The sequence below is a fragment of the Aethalodelphis obliquidens genome, unplaced genomic scaffold (assembly GCF_003676395.1).
Source record: "Aethalodelphis obliquidens isolate GAN/ISIS:26980383/991018 unplaced genomic scaffold, ASM367639v1 scaffold3, whole genome shotgun sequence".
NCBI classification, from domain to species: Eukaryota; Metazoa; Chordata; class Mammalia; order Artiodactyla; family Delphinidae; genus Aethalodelphis; species Aethalodelphis obliquidens.
This window is the reverse complement of record NW_020837947.1, coordinates 65487059-65500064: the sequence shown is the minus strand read 5'-3', so window position 1 is coordinate 65500064 and position 13006 is coordinate 65487059. Positions and strand designations below refer to the sequence as shown.

Sequence of the window (13006 nt, the reverse complement as noted above, 5' to 3'; positions counted from 1 at the left end):
CTTGGTAATGAATTTCAACCCATTGTGAAAACATAGACAAGGTATAGGTTAAAAGTTTAGTTTATTGTTTTCAGTAGCTGTAGAGCTGAGCCATAGAAGGAGTGCAGGATGGGAATTCAGAAGACCTGGGTCTGTTCTCCAGCACTCTTTGATCCTGGGTACCTCACTTAACCTCAGTACCCTCATCTGTGAAATGGGACAACAGTAAGGATTTCTTGTCAGGATTGTTGAGGAGATCTAGTGAGGTAATATTCAAGACAATTCTGTGCAAAGCAGAGGGCTCTGTACAACTGTGGATTAGTTATTACCTTTATTATTGTTCCCTCATTTGGCACCTCTTTCACGCAATTATGGCGCTCAATTCTAGGTGGCCACATTACCTTAGGTTTACCAGATGTATGTGTTTTTCCCCCAAGATGTATTGTGTTTAAACAATCGATGGATCTACCTAATATCCTTATTTGAAGATGAGGTAGTCAGCCTATGTGGTTTTGTGAGCCAGCAAAGAATAGTTTAATGGTTCAATCAGCTCCTTGAGGAGCTACACGGTGCTTGAGATATGCCAAATAAGCAGCATGCAACCTCTGTGGGGAGAAGAGAAGTCAGCCTACTTCGTGTGAAGACACAGCTTCCTGCAGAGCCAGATGTAGTTCGCATTTTCCTCTTGCTTTTTCCCAATAGCAGTGCTCAGGGGGGATAAACTTTACTTAACCTAATTAATTTTAATCACAGCTTTCAAATCTCATACTGTGAAAAGAATTACAAATTGGAATACATTAATAGAAGCCATAGTTTATGCTGTAAGCTAATCATGAAATGTGCATTTACATTTTCTCTATGAGTTTGCAATTACCATTAAAATAAAATTCCGTTATGTCCTTTTAAATTACCAAAATGTGAAGAACAGATTGAGTCAGGCCCATTTTTGTGCTAAATTACTAGAATAATGTCTAAATTTCCAAGAATTAGACAGCTTCCTCCATTTGAGTTGCAGCGAGGAATGATTTCCAGTCATCTGCTCCAAGCTATTTCCATTTTTAAATAATAATCTTTTAAACTAATTGTGCAGATGTCTCACCTGCTTTAACAAGCAGTGCTTTGAGTTTAGTACAGAAGAAAAAAAATATATATATATATGTGTGTGTGTGTGTGTGTATTTATAGCTGTATATATACACATATATATGTCTGTATACATACATACATATGTCTATATACATATTAGGTGTATTTAGATCTATACATAAGATCTATCTATAAGTTTGTTTTTAGGTTCCATGTAGACTTTTATGGATACATGTATGTTAGTAAATGCTCTCTTGCTCCTCAAAGGATCGAGGCAGTTTAGAAGAAACAGAGAGGCTATTAGAACAATAATAACATTAATAAACAATTCATTCCCAAATTAGAATAGAATGGCAAGACATCGTCAGGGTAATATCACGGGTTCTCTGTGTGTAGGGCTCGGCAGTCTTTACCTCCTTCTACTCACTGCATCTCCTTTGGTCCTGAGGCAGGTAGCACAGGTGCAGTCGTCTCCATTTCGAGGGCAAAGAGAAAGAGAGAGTGTCAATGAGGAGGACAGTGGGTCCTTCAGCTCCAGTCTGAGGCTCTTTCTATAGGAAGGCTCCTGGCATTTAGAAATACAATTTTTGAACTGTGATAGTCCAACGAGGAGGAAGCAGTGGGCATAAGCAGTGACCACGTGCAAACTGCATCCTGATATCTGAATATTAGTGACTACAAAACGTTGGGGGATGAATGGCCCTCCCTCATACAGCATGAAGCTTCAGCTGGTTTGTTTAGTTACCTGGCTGGACTCCTTTAGACTTTGGTTTGCTGGGAATATTTCATATCTAATTATGCCTGAGAATGTTCCTAGTATATCGCTGGCTGGCTCTGCAGCAATGCACAGAAACAGCGCCCCATAACAGCAATAATAATAATAACTGCAGCTCCCATTACTGATCACTATGCTCAGGACAATTTGTCGGATGACAGTCCTTCCCATTTAGTGCTCTGTCTTCCTTCCTCTCAGGTACATATTCCATTTCTGCCAAGATTTCTATCCAAGACGGCTTTAAGATGCCCACTAACCAGTTTGTCTACATCTGCACATGCCAAGACCATGAGGGCCGTGTTGGACCCCTGGCTGGAGGCAGATCTGCTTCAGGACAAGGAGGGCTGGGCCTTTGTCCAAGGGTGGTCCAGCTCCAGATACCAGGTCTTCTTCAGGTCTCCTGACCTGCTTCCTCCTGGCCTGACACTCATGGCTGACATCACTTGCTTTTGGATTCAGACATCGAAAGACCCTAGCCTAGGGCCCCTTAGGCCCAGGCACAGGGCCTGGATCTCGTCCATCGTTAAAGCAGTAGTGTGTGGTCCCTGGAAGACCTGGGCTTTCAGATCCTGCAGAGCTGGGTGTGAGCTGTGGCTCCACTGTGTGCCTGCTGGGGGGTCGGGTGATTCACCGAACTGCTCTGCACTTCAAGTACCTCATCTGTGAGCAGGGATTTACGGCCTGCTTTGCAAGGGCTTTGGGTGAAGATGAATGTGACATCTGTGTAAAACATGAAGACAGTCCTTGGCACATGGTCAGTGTTCATTGCCCTGACACTGAGGCTCTGCCTGGGCCCTCGTCTGAGCTCCTGCTTCCTTTTCTTGTGGCCCTGGTGTCTCACTTAATTCCTGTCACAGGAGCACTCTGGGCCTATTTTCTGAGCAAGTGCCAGCCCCATCCCACCATTTCTGCCTCCTTCCTCCCCACTTCCGCTCTTCAATTCTAGGTCTGTGGTCTCTCAGACCAGAGGGCCTGGACTCCTGCTGGATGGGGCCCTGTGCCCGGTTGCAGGGAGGATCTGAACACGGTCCTCTGGAGGTCTCTGCGCCGAGCTGAGGGCAGTGAATCCCCTGTGGCAGGTCTGGATTGGTAGGCCATCGGGCAACAAGTGCATTTGATCTCGCTACTCAAAGTGTGCTCCGTGGGCCAGCAGCACTCGCATCACCTGGGAGCTGGATGGAAATGCAGAATCCAGGCCACTGAGTCAGAAACTGCATGTTGACAAGAACTCCGGTGATTCACGTGGACATCAGGGCTCGAGCAGCCCTGGATCGTGCCTCCGCGTCACCTCTACAGGAGAACTCGGGTCCTTCTTTCCAGGGTCAGCGCTGGTGTCTGCAGAGCCTCCAAAACGTGTGTGTTCAAAACATGCATTAAAGTCCAATTTAATTGAATATTCCACGTAGGAGTGTTTTATTCTTCTTTCTAGGTTGTCTAAAGCAAATTTTTGAATCTCTTTCCTGGAGACCCACAGCAAATATAGGCTGTTGCCAGCTTGTTTGAGGTTAACTTGCCTGTCCCCCGCCATGCAGTAGAGTCTCCTGATGATACCTACTCCAGCCCTTTCCTATTCTGGAAACACAATCACACACACACAAACACAGGGATGCACACATACATGGATGCATACATATACACATACATGGACATGCATCAGATACGTACGTGCGCATACACCAGAGGCCATGCCATTTCCCACCCCTGGACCTGTGGTCTCTTCTGCCTGGGATGTCCTTCATGCCCTGTTTTGATTAAGTTTTAGTCACTTTAAGTTTCATTTAAAGTGTCAGCTCAGCCAGGGCCACCACTTTGCTCCCACAAGACCCTACAGAAGATGGCTGTGCGGTGGTGTTTCTACTGTCATCCCATTGCATTACAATGTTTTGTTTGTGGCTTGATGAGGTCCTGGAAACACTGAACCCAGCGAGGGCAAGGGCTGAGTTGTATTTATTCATCTTTGTATCTGCAACACTCAGCACAATGTCAGGCACGTTGCAGATGCCCCGAGAATGCTTATTGAATAAATGAAGTGGAAAAAAGCTGAGCTTGTTCTGGTGGCTTGGTGTTTTCTCCTTTGAAGTTTAATCAGAATGAAATAAAATTACTGCAGACTCCAAGCGTTTGGGGAAAGTTCTGTCAAACCTTGCAACCCAAGTGGAACAAACAGATCAAAGGGAAATTAGATGGCAATTTGTTTAAAAAAAATTTCTGCGGCGCCATTTTAATTAGAGAACATTCTTCTCATTAAAATTAGGAACTCCCAGGGAAATACTTGGGATGTCCCTCCTCACGTATTTCACCAGCTATTACAGGACGCACTGAGCAGCTTTGTGAGGGAAAGCTCCGAGGATGCAGCAATAAGACACTCAGCACTTACACAGCTCTCTACACTTTCCACAATTAAGCCTTTCACCCCCGCTTGCTCTGTGGAGGAGAAGGCCAGCGTTGTGGACTGGATTTGATGGCTGAAGAGGCTCTGAGCATAAATGACGTGCTCAAGGCCACACAACTGGACCATCACAAGCAGAGCCCAGAGTTTTGCATTCTCTTCCCATGCCAAGCAGTTTTTTCCCCCAGCCTCAGAGTATAATCCCTTTTGACAAATAATGTACATCAAACCCAAAGGCTCTTCATAAGGAGACTGGATCAGTGTTTCTCAGAATTTGGAATGTCACAGATCAGTCAGATGATTGAAACTAAGTTTAGATTTGCCAACTTTTTACTTTGCTAATTAGGAATGCTAAGAAAATCTATGTTCAGAATTATGTTATAAAATATTGACATTTTTATTTATTTATTCCTTTATTTTGGCTGTGTGGCTTGTGAGATCTTAGTTCCCTGACCAGGGATTGAACCTGGGCCACGGCAGTGAAAATGCCAAGTCCTAACCACTGGACCACCAGGGAATTCCCAATATTGACATTTTTAAAAGAGGAATGATCTCTGAATAAAGCCCAGCTTTTAAAAATTGAATCCATTTAGCTTCATGAAAAACTCACCCCACTGTTGTTATTTTTCTCATTTCACAGCAGGCCAATGAAAACCAGCGATAGTTTGGAGTTGAGTTTGGGAGACACAGGCTCTGCCCAACTTTACTTGCTAGATCCACGTATTTTGTTGAAACCCCAAAGCCAAGCCTTTGTAGCAGAAAACAGTGAAAGGTCACCAGCTGGTATTCCACACCGAGGTCAGTCACCTGCTCCTTACACAAGCGTGGCGGAAGGCACAGCTTACTCATGACATGACTTTTCCGGAGTTAGTGTGTTATGTCTCTGCTTTATGCTCCTTAGAAAGAAGATGGAAGACTTGAAGCCTTGATGTGATTTTCCCTAGTAATTGTCAGTAGGATTAGGCTAAGCAAGTTCCTGCCTGAAGACCTTATCCCGTGGTGTACCCTACTCTTATTTTTGCTTTGTCCACACACGAAAAATAAAGAAGATAACTTAATGTTGAGATGTGAATTTGGGTGCTTATGTGCTAAGGGGAAATTTTAAAAAACAAACATAAACTCTATGAACATTATGAGGAAATTATGGAATAAAAAGTCTAAAAATGATTACCATGATTGGTTGAAGGGGGGGAATTGTGAATAGATTTTTATGTTTTCCAAGTTTTGTTCCTATACTTATATTACTTTTAGAATTCAAAGTAATTTTGTCATTATAAAGAAATGAGAAAAATTGAAAAATTACATCTTTACTGACTTTTAGGGATTGTCAATGAGATATTGTAAAAGCAGGTAGAAGACAAATCAGTGTGCTATGGCAGGTTGTATTTTCCAAAGAGGGCACAATGGCATCTCCCTTCCACCAACCAACTGAGTATACCGAACGATGCAATGTGACTTTTGGGGCTACCCTGTAAAAAGCCACGTACTCTGCTCTGCTCTCTTGGAATGCTGCCCTTGGATTCAGCTGCCATGCTATGAGGAAGCTCAAAGGAGCAGCCCAGGTGGAGAGCCCACATGTGGACGTTCTGGTCAACAGCCCAAGTGAGGGTCCAACGGCAACTGCAGGACAGTCAAGTGAAGAAGCCTCCAGATGATTCTTGCTCCAGCCTTTGAGTCTTCCCGGAGGAGCCCTCAGACACCATGGAGAAGAGACAGCTGTCCCTTCTCTGCCCAAGTCAAATCCCTGATCCATAGAATCCTTAATTTGAAGCATAATTAAACGGTCGCTTTATACCATTAAGGTTTGGGGTTTGTTACATAAGGAATATGTGTGTAGCATAATTCTTTTAGCAAAAGTAAGCGATCAAGAGCAAAAACAAAATCCCTGTACATCTACATATACAAAACATCTGTGTATACAACAGAACTCCTGTATATATATATATATATATATATATATATATATATATATATAAATATATATTTATCTGAAAGTTTTTATTGTGTTAAAAGACACATAAAATTTACCTCTTTAACATGTACAGTTTTATGGCATTAAGTATATTCACATTGCTGTACAACCATCACCACTATCCGTCTCTTGATCTTTTTCCTCTTCCCAGATTGAAACTCTGTACCCATTTAACACTAGCTTCCCACTCTCACCTCCCCTCAGCCCCAGGCAACCACCCTTCTACCCTCTTTCTCTGTGACTTTGACTACCCTAGGTACCTCATATAAGTGGAATCATACAGTATTATGGCTGCCTTAGATCACTTAGCATAATGTCTTATAGGTTCAACCATACTGTAGCATGGGTCAGAATTTTCTTCCTTTTCAAGGCTGAATAATATTCCATTGTACGTATATACCACATTTTGTTTATCCATTCACCCATCAATGGACATTTGGGTTGCTTCCTCTCTTTAGCTATTGTAAATAGTGTTGCTATGAACATGGGTATGCAAACAGCTGTTCAAGTCTCTGTTTCCAATTCTTTGGGGTATATACTCAGAAATGGAATTGTTGGATCATGTGGTAATTCTGTTTAATTTTTTGAGGAAGTATCACACTATTTTCCATAGTGGCTAAACCATCAGTGTATAAAGTTTCCAGTTTCTCTACATCTTCAACAATACTTCTTTTCTATTTTTTTTCTTTTTTTAAAAATAGCTCTCCTAGTGGGTGTGAAGTGGCATCTCATTGTGATATCTTTGATTTACATTTCCCTAATGGTTAGTGATGTTAAGCATCGTTTAATGTGCTTATTGGTCATTTGTGTTTCTTTTTTGGAGAAATAGCTATTTAAGTCCTTTGTCCAATTTTTAAATTAGGTTTTTTGTATATATTCTTTTAAATGTATGTATACACACACACACACACACACACACACACACATATAAACAGGGAGGAGGCAGAGAAAAGCAGCCAATGGCGTGTTACCTCAGACGGTATGTGTTGGTGATAGAAGACCAGGAAAAGCGAGTCCTCTTTGCCTTTTATGTCAGGTACTGGAAGGTTTCACTTGTCACCAGCATGTGCCACTAATTGAATAAAGAAAAAAAATTAAAGGAACTACCAATAAAATGTCATTTTGCTTAAGTGTCTCAAAATATCTGACGAGGTTTTTTCAATAGCACAGCCAAGAAAAAAAAATTGTCTTGTGCTGACCCTCCAAGCTTATTTCATTGGTAAGATTTTAATGAGAAGAAAACTTCCCTTCATTGTTCTAGTCGCAGATGCTTGGCCTGCGTTTTCCCACCTCCCTCCACCCTCCTCCCTTCTGGAACAAGCTCAGACCAGGAGAGGAGCCTGTCTCTCTTTAAAGAGACTGTTTGTTTCCATGGTAACTTGCCTTCTTCATCTTCAGAGGTGTAAACTGGGAAATTCTATTAAAGGCTTTATCCAGGCAGTTGCTTTTGAAATGGTGTCTGATATTAGATGTTTGCCTCATTCACCTTTGCTGCCCAGTAATCTTTTGAATTTGGTGATTCTAGCAAATGGAGGAAGTAAAATGAAACAATATGAAGCTGATTATAATCGGTCTGACTGGCCCCGCTGTGCACACTCGTCAGGTACTGTCATGGGCTGTCTTATGGAGCACCCTGGGAGTCTGTGATTTTTTGTGGCCCAGGCCCACCTCTGCACTGGTCTCTGGCAGCGGAGACCAGCATGCAAGCAGATCTGCGTGGAGAGGCCGGTGAGGTCAGCTGGAGAAGAGAGAGAAACTAGCTCTGTTGTCAAAAATGACTTTGATTGTTAATGGATTTCAAGTCTTATCGTGCACGTGGAGTTCATTATACCCCTGCTGTGAAAGCAACTGTAGTTCAAACAGGTGCAAATAAAGCAAGTAACCAAATTACCCGAGGCTGATGATTTAAGATTTTCCAGAACTTATACTTGTAAAGCTTCATGTATTGACTGGGAATAGAAGGTGTTGGGGGTTTTATTGACCAGTGTGATTGACAGGCATGAAATCTATATGGTTTTTAATCTCTGGATACTCAAATAAGTGACATTTTAATCAGTTTATAAACATAGAAAATACCTTGAAAGCTCTTTTCCTACTCAGGAAATTCAGCTATTTTATTCCTTTTGAAAGCAACTTCATTTGATTAGAGCAAAAAATAACATTCTATTGGTTTTCCTGTTTTTTGTGTTTTTAAAGCTAATTGCTGATTAATAGCTTACCTCCAACTTTTGAACACATTTGCTAGATAAAATATTAATATTTAAAAATATTTAGATTGGGATGATGAAAAAGTTTTGGAGATGGATAGTGGTGAGGTTGTATAATACTGTGAATGGACTTAATGCTACTGAACGGTACACTTAAAAATGGTTACAATGGTAAACTTTATGTATGTTTTACCACAATGAAAATAATATTTAAAATTTTCCAATTGGAAAATATGAAAGTTTCTGCAGTTGCTAAAGAAAAGCCCATTAAGCAAAACATAATTATATGGGAGTCTCAGGTTCCTAGCTTCCCCACACACACTTTTTTGAAGTATAATTTAAAAATTAGGGGCTTCCCTGGTGGTGCAGTGATTGAGAGTCCGCCTGCCGATGCAGGTGACACGGGTTTGTGCCCCAGTCCGGGAAGATCCCACATGCCGTGGAGCGGCTGGGCCCGTGAGCCAAGGCCGCTGAGCCTGCGTGTCTGGAGCCTGTGCTCCGTAACGGGAGAGGCCACAACAGTGAGAGGCCCACGTACCGGAAAAAAAAAAAATTAAAATCATATAAAAGTTGTAAGGTATACAACTTGATGTTTTGCTATATGTATATATTGTGAAAAGATCATTACAATAAAGCCAGTTAACATATTCATCTCCTTGCACAGTTACTATTTTCTTTCTCTCCTTTACTATTTTTTTTTTTTGTGGTGAGAACCCTTAAGATCTACCCTCTTAGTGAATTTCAAGTATGCAATACAATATTATTTTTAGTCACCATGCTATACATTACGTCCCCATAACTTAAACATCTTATACCTGAAAGTTTGTATCCTTTGACCAACATCTCCCCATTCCCCTCCCAGCCCACCCCAAGGCCCTGGCAACCACCATCCTACTCTCTGCTCCTATGAGTTTGACTATTTTAGATCCCATATATAAGAAAATATTTGTATTGTAGTATTTGTCTGTGTCTGGCTTATTTTGCTTAGCATAATGTCCTTCGGGTTCATCCATGTTGTTGCAATTGGCAGAATTTCCTTCTTTATTCAAGGCTGAATAATATTCCATCTCTCTCTCTCTCTCACACACACACACACACACACACACACACACATTTATCCATTCATCTATGGGTGGACACTTAGGGTGATTCCATGTTTTGAGTACTGTGAATAATGCTGCCATGAACATGGGTATGCAAATACCTTTTTGAGATTCAGGCTGCTAGCTTTCTGTGAAGCTTTCCTTTATCTTTAAACTTAGATTCCTGAGAAAATCCCAAATTTCACTCTCTTTCATCATATTCAGTTTTGAGTCATTTTGAATGTTTTTCTTTTCCCAGAAGAGATAATAAAAGTACTATGTTTGGTAGCCCTTATCTCTAGAGACACTGTTTTCTTCCTTCCCAATTCTTGCCCTGGAGGAATTTGCTGTCTCACAAGGGTCATCAAAGAACACAAACCATCCCAGAGTTGTAAGGGATCTCTGAGGTCAATGCATCTGTGGTCCTACCAGGGCAGGCTTCCCACTCCTGTGTCTTGGGCAGGTGGACATTCAATGTTGGCTTGATTACTTCCAGTGATGAGTGACTCTCGACCTCACAGGCTGCCCATTCCACCCTTGTCAGTCTCACTACACATTCAGTCAACAGTGTGCCCTCACCCTGTGGCGGGCACTGGGGATACCAAAGGGAACAACATGGATGTGGTCCTGCTCTCACAGAGCTTATATTAGAGCATTGTTCTGTCTTTTAGGCTGCAATCTTGTCCCCTTACCTTGGACCCATTTTTTCTGATTACGTCTGCAGAGTCCTAAAGAGTGCACGGCATCATTTAGTGAGTGATTGCCATCGGCAGCCTAGAGGAGGTGAGGATTTGTAGGCATGTAAAGTGTCTCAGATCTTAATGAAGTGAGTTAAGCCAGGGGCAGTCACAATACAATCTTACTCTTGCTGCTTCCTGGGAATGGACTGCAGGGGAACGGGAGCGGAGGAGGGATGCAGGAAGGATGCAACCACAGCAGCTCAAGTGAGGGATGACAGTGACTTGGACTAAGGCTCCCTGGGGCTGTCAATTTGGTCCACATCCCTCCAGGGACACACGGGCGCATCATGACCTGGTCACTTCCTGGTTCCTCAGGCTCGCCTCTCACCCTGCCTCTGCTCCAGCCATAAGGAAGGGCCCTCAGTACTTCTGAGTCCAAAAGGTACCACAATCTCTTCCGCTTCAGGCCTTTGAACATCTTACTCCTACTTCTGGATCATTTCTGTTATATTTGCCTGGCAACCATCAGCATTCAGCTAAGGCATCACTTCTTCCCAGATGCTGTCCAGTTCCCAGGTTACCCACAGGGCCCCCTTTGGAGCTCCCTCTAGCACCCTGACCTCATACCATGATGGCTCACATCACAATAGGTGGTCCTTGCCCGTTGTACCACTTTTTTTTCCATTAACTTGCGATCCCCTTGAGGCAGGCACGCCTTTGTCCTGGTGTCCCCAGTGCCATGCCTGGGGGTGGATGCAGGAATGCTCTCAAGAGCCGTGAGTCAGGACTCTAGGTGGCTTTCCTCGAGCTTTCCCTAGAGTTCTCAGTTAACATTTCTCTTTTTCCTGAATATGTTCATTCCCACCCGCCCACAGATACTGTCCCTTGTCTTCACTTTTCAGAATCTCCAACCTTATCAAATACTAATCACATTTCAGTGCTCCAGACTTCTCGATGGTGAACAAGCCTCTCACCATTGCTTTTGTTCAGAAAGAGCACAAAATGGAAAATGTTGACATACTTTTCTAGGATAGTTTCCTTCTTTTTTTTTTTTTGCAGTACGTGGGCCTCTCACTGCTGTGGCCTCTCCCGTTGCGGAGCACAGGCTCCGGACGTGCAGGCTCAGCGGCCATGGCTCACGGGCCCAGCCGCTCCGCGGCATGTGGGATCTTCCCGGACCGGGGCACGAACCCGTGTCCCCTGCATCGGCAGGCGGACTCTCAACCACTGCGCCACCAGGGAAGCCCTCCTTCCTTTTTAAATAACATTTCTAGTTCTTTAATCAGAAATTATCAGTTTAGAACTGATTTTAATAAAGACATCATAGTTCTAATGGGCATCTAATGGTCACATTGCAAGTGCTTGTCTAGTTTTTACTCTCTTGAGGATCTGATTTTTAAAATATATTCATTTCATTGTTACTCTGGACCTCATATCTTTTTTCAAAACATTGGCCTTTGTCTCCCTGAGTGATGTTCAGACTTCAGCATTATGTTAAGAGCCCAAGCTGCCTGCCACTGAACCCCACCTTGGCCACGCCCTAGCTGGGTCACCTCAGGAAAAAGATCCACCTCTCCGGGCCTTCTGTCCTCCTCGGGTGTGAACTGGGGATAACAGTGCCTACCTCAGGAAGTTTGTGAACACTGGGCAGGTTACTACTTGTAACACACTCAGGACGGTGGCTGGCATTTGCAGTGGCAACAAATACCTTCCGAAGAAGGGGAAAGAGAACAGGAGGAGCTGTGTGTGCTGGGGCAGCCGGGACCTCCCCTCTGCACAGGGCCACGGGCAGAATAAGGACAGGCCAGCCGATGTCCGACACGGGAAAACGGTGCTCCACATGGGGAGTGGGCTCTGGCAACACACCTGAGAGCGGAACCTATCTTTCTGAGCCACAGTAGCTTCAGGAATTCTGATCTGATTGTCCTGGTGCTTTCCCATTGATCGAACAGATAAAAATAGTTTCTTGAAGGCCTAGGCTGTTTTGAAAATATCATCACCCACTGAAAAAAAGAAAAAAAAAAAAGAACATTCCCTACATTATAGCTTTAACTTAATTTTCACAGCAGTTAAAAACTTAAAAGTTAATTAAAAACAATTGCTATGAAAAAGCTAAAATTTGGGACAGTCTGGGACAGTATCAGGAATACTTAGAAATTGAAAATACTTCTTGTGGATGATTTTTTCTTCAGCTAAGAAAAACTGACATGATTGAGCCATTGCTACTTTTTGCCTCTATTAACTTTCTAATTAACCTTTATTGGTATTTATATTGGTATTTTTATATACTTTATATACATTGGTATAATATATTATAAAGCGCATTTATGCCCTGCTTGCCTCAAAATGTAGAAGCAGTCCATAATCTCACTATAGTGGGTAATAGGATGAGGGACTAAATGTAGACTAGCAACCATATCGGGGATGCAGATGGCTCAGACACCACCTACTCGACACCTGTGATTCTACTCAGGGGGCAGGACATGGGGCTAGACACCTTGTTGGGGTTTGGGAGAGGAAAGGTCAGCAAATTCAGCTGAAGGTCAGGAAGGCAGTTCAGGCAGGCAGGTGGAGCCTGGTGTACAGAGAGCAGGGTGCCCAATAGAAGGTAAGGCAAGCAGCTGACCTTGGAAAGTTCCAGCAAGAGGTGACAGGGTGTCATGAGCTCCAGAACAGGGCATCTGGGAACAGACCACATTTGGATGTCAGATAAGCAGGAACCGGTCAGCCCAAGAAGCTTGGGTCAGCTGCTAACAGGGTCCAGATTCCATGGTGTGGGTTGGTGGGATTAGCGTCTGCAATGGCCAAGATCAAGGCAGGAATCCAATGCTAAGGGG

At 43.2% G+C, this 13006-nt stretch overlaps 1 long non-coding RNA gene and 1 other non-coding gene across 2 annotated transcripts; both read right to left on the bottom strand.

The window, feature by feature from the left end:
- Nucleotides 1–1376: 1376 nt before the first annotated feature.
- On the bottom strand, nt 1377–7269 carry LOC113611425 (uncharacterized). The gene is made up of 2 exons (XR_003429460.1): nt 7172–7269; nt 1377–1535 (listed from the first exon to the last, which is right to left on the bottom strand). It is a non-coding gene; the product is annotated as an uncharacterized LOC113611425 (long non-coding RNA).
- Nucleotides 4674–4745, bottom strand: TRNAE-UUC (transfer RNA glutamic acid (anticodon UUC)). The gene has a single exon. It is a non-coding gene; the product is annotated as a tRNA-Glu (tRNA).
- Nucleotides 7270–13006: the final 5737 nt, after the last annotated feature.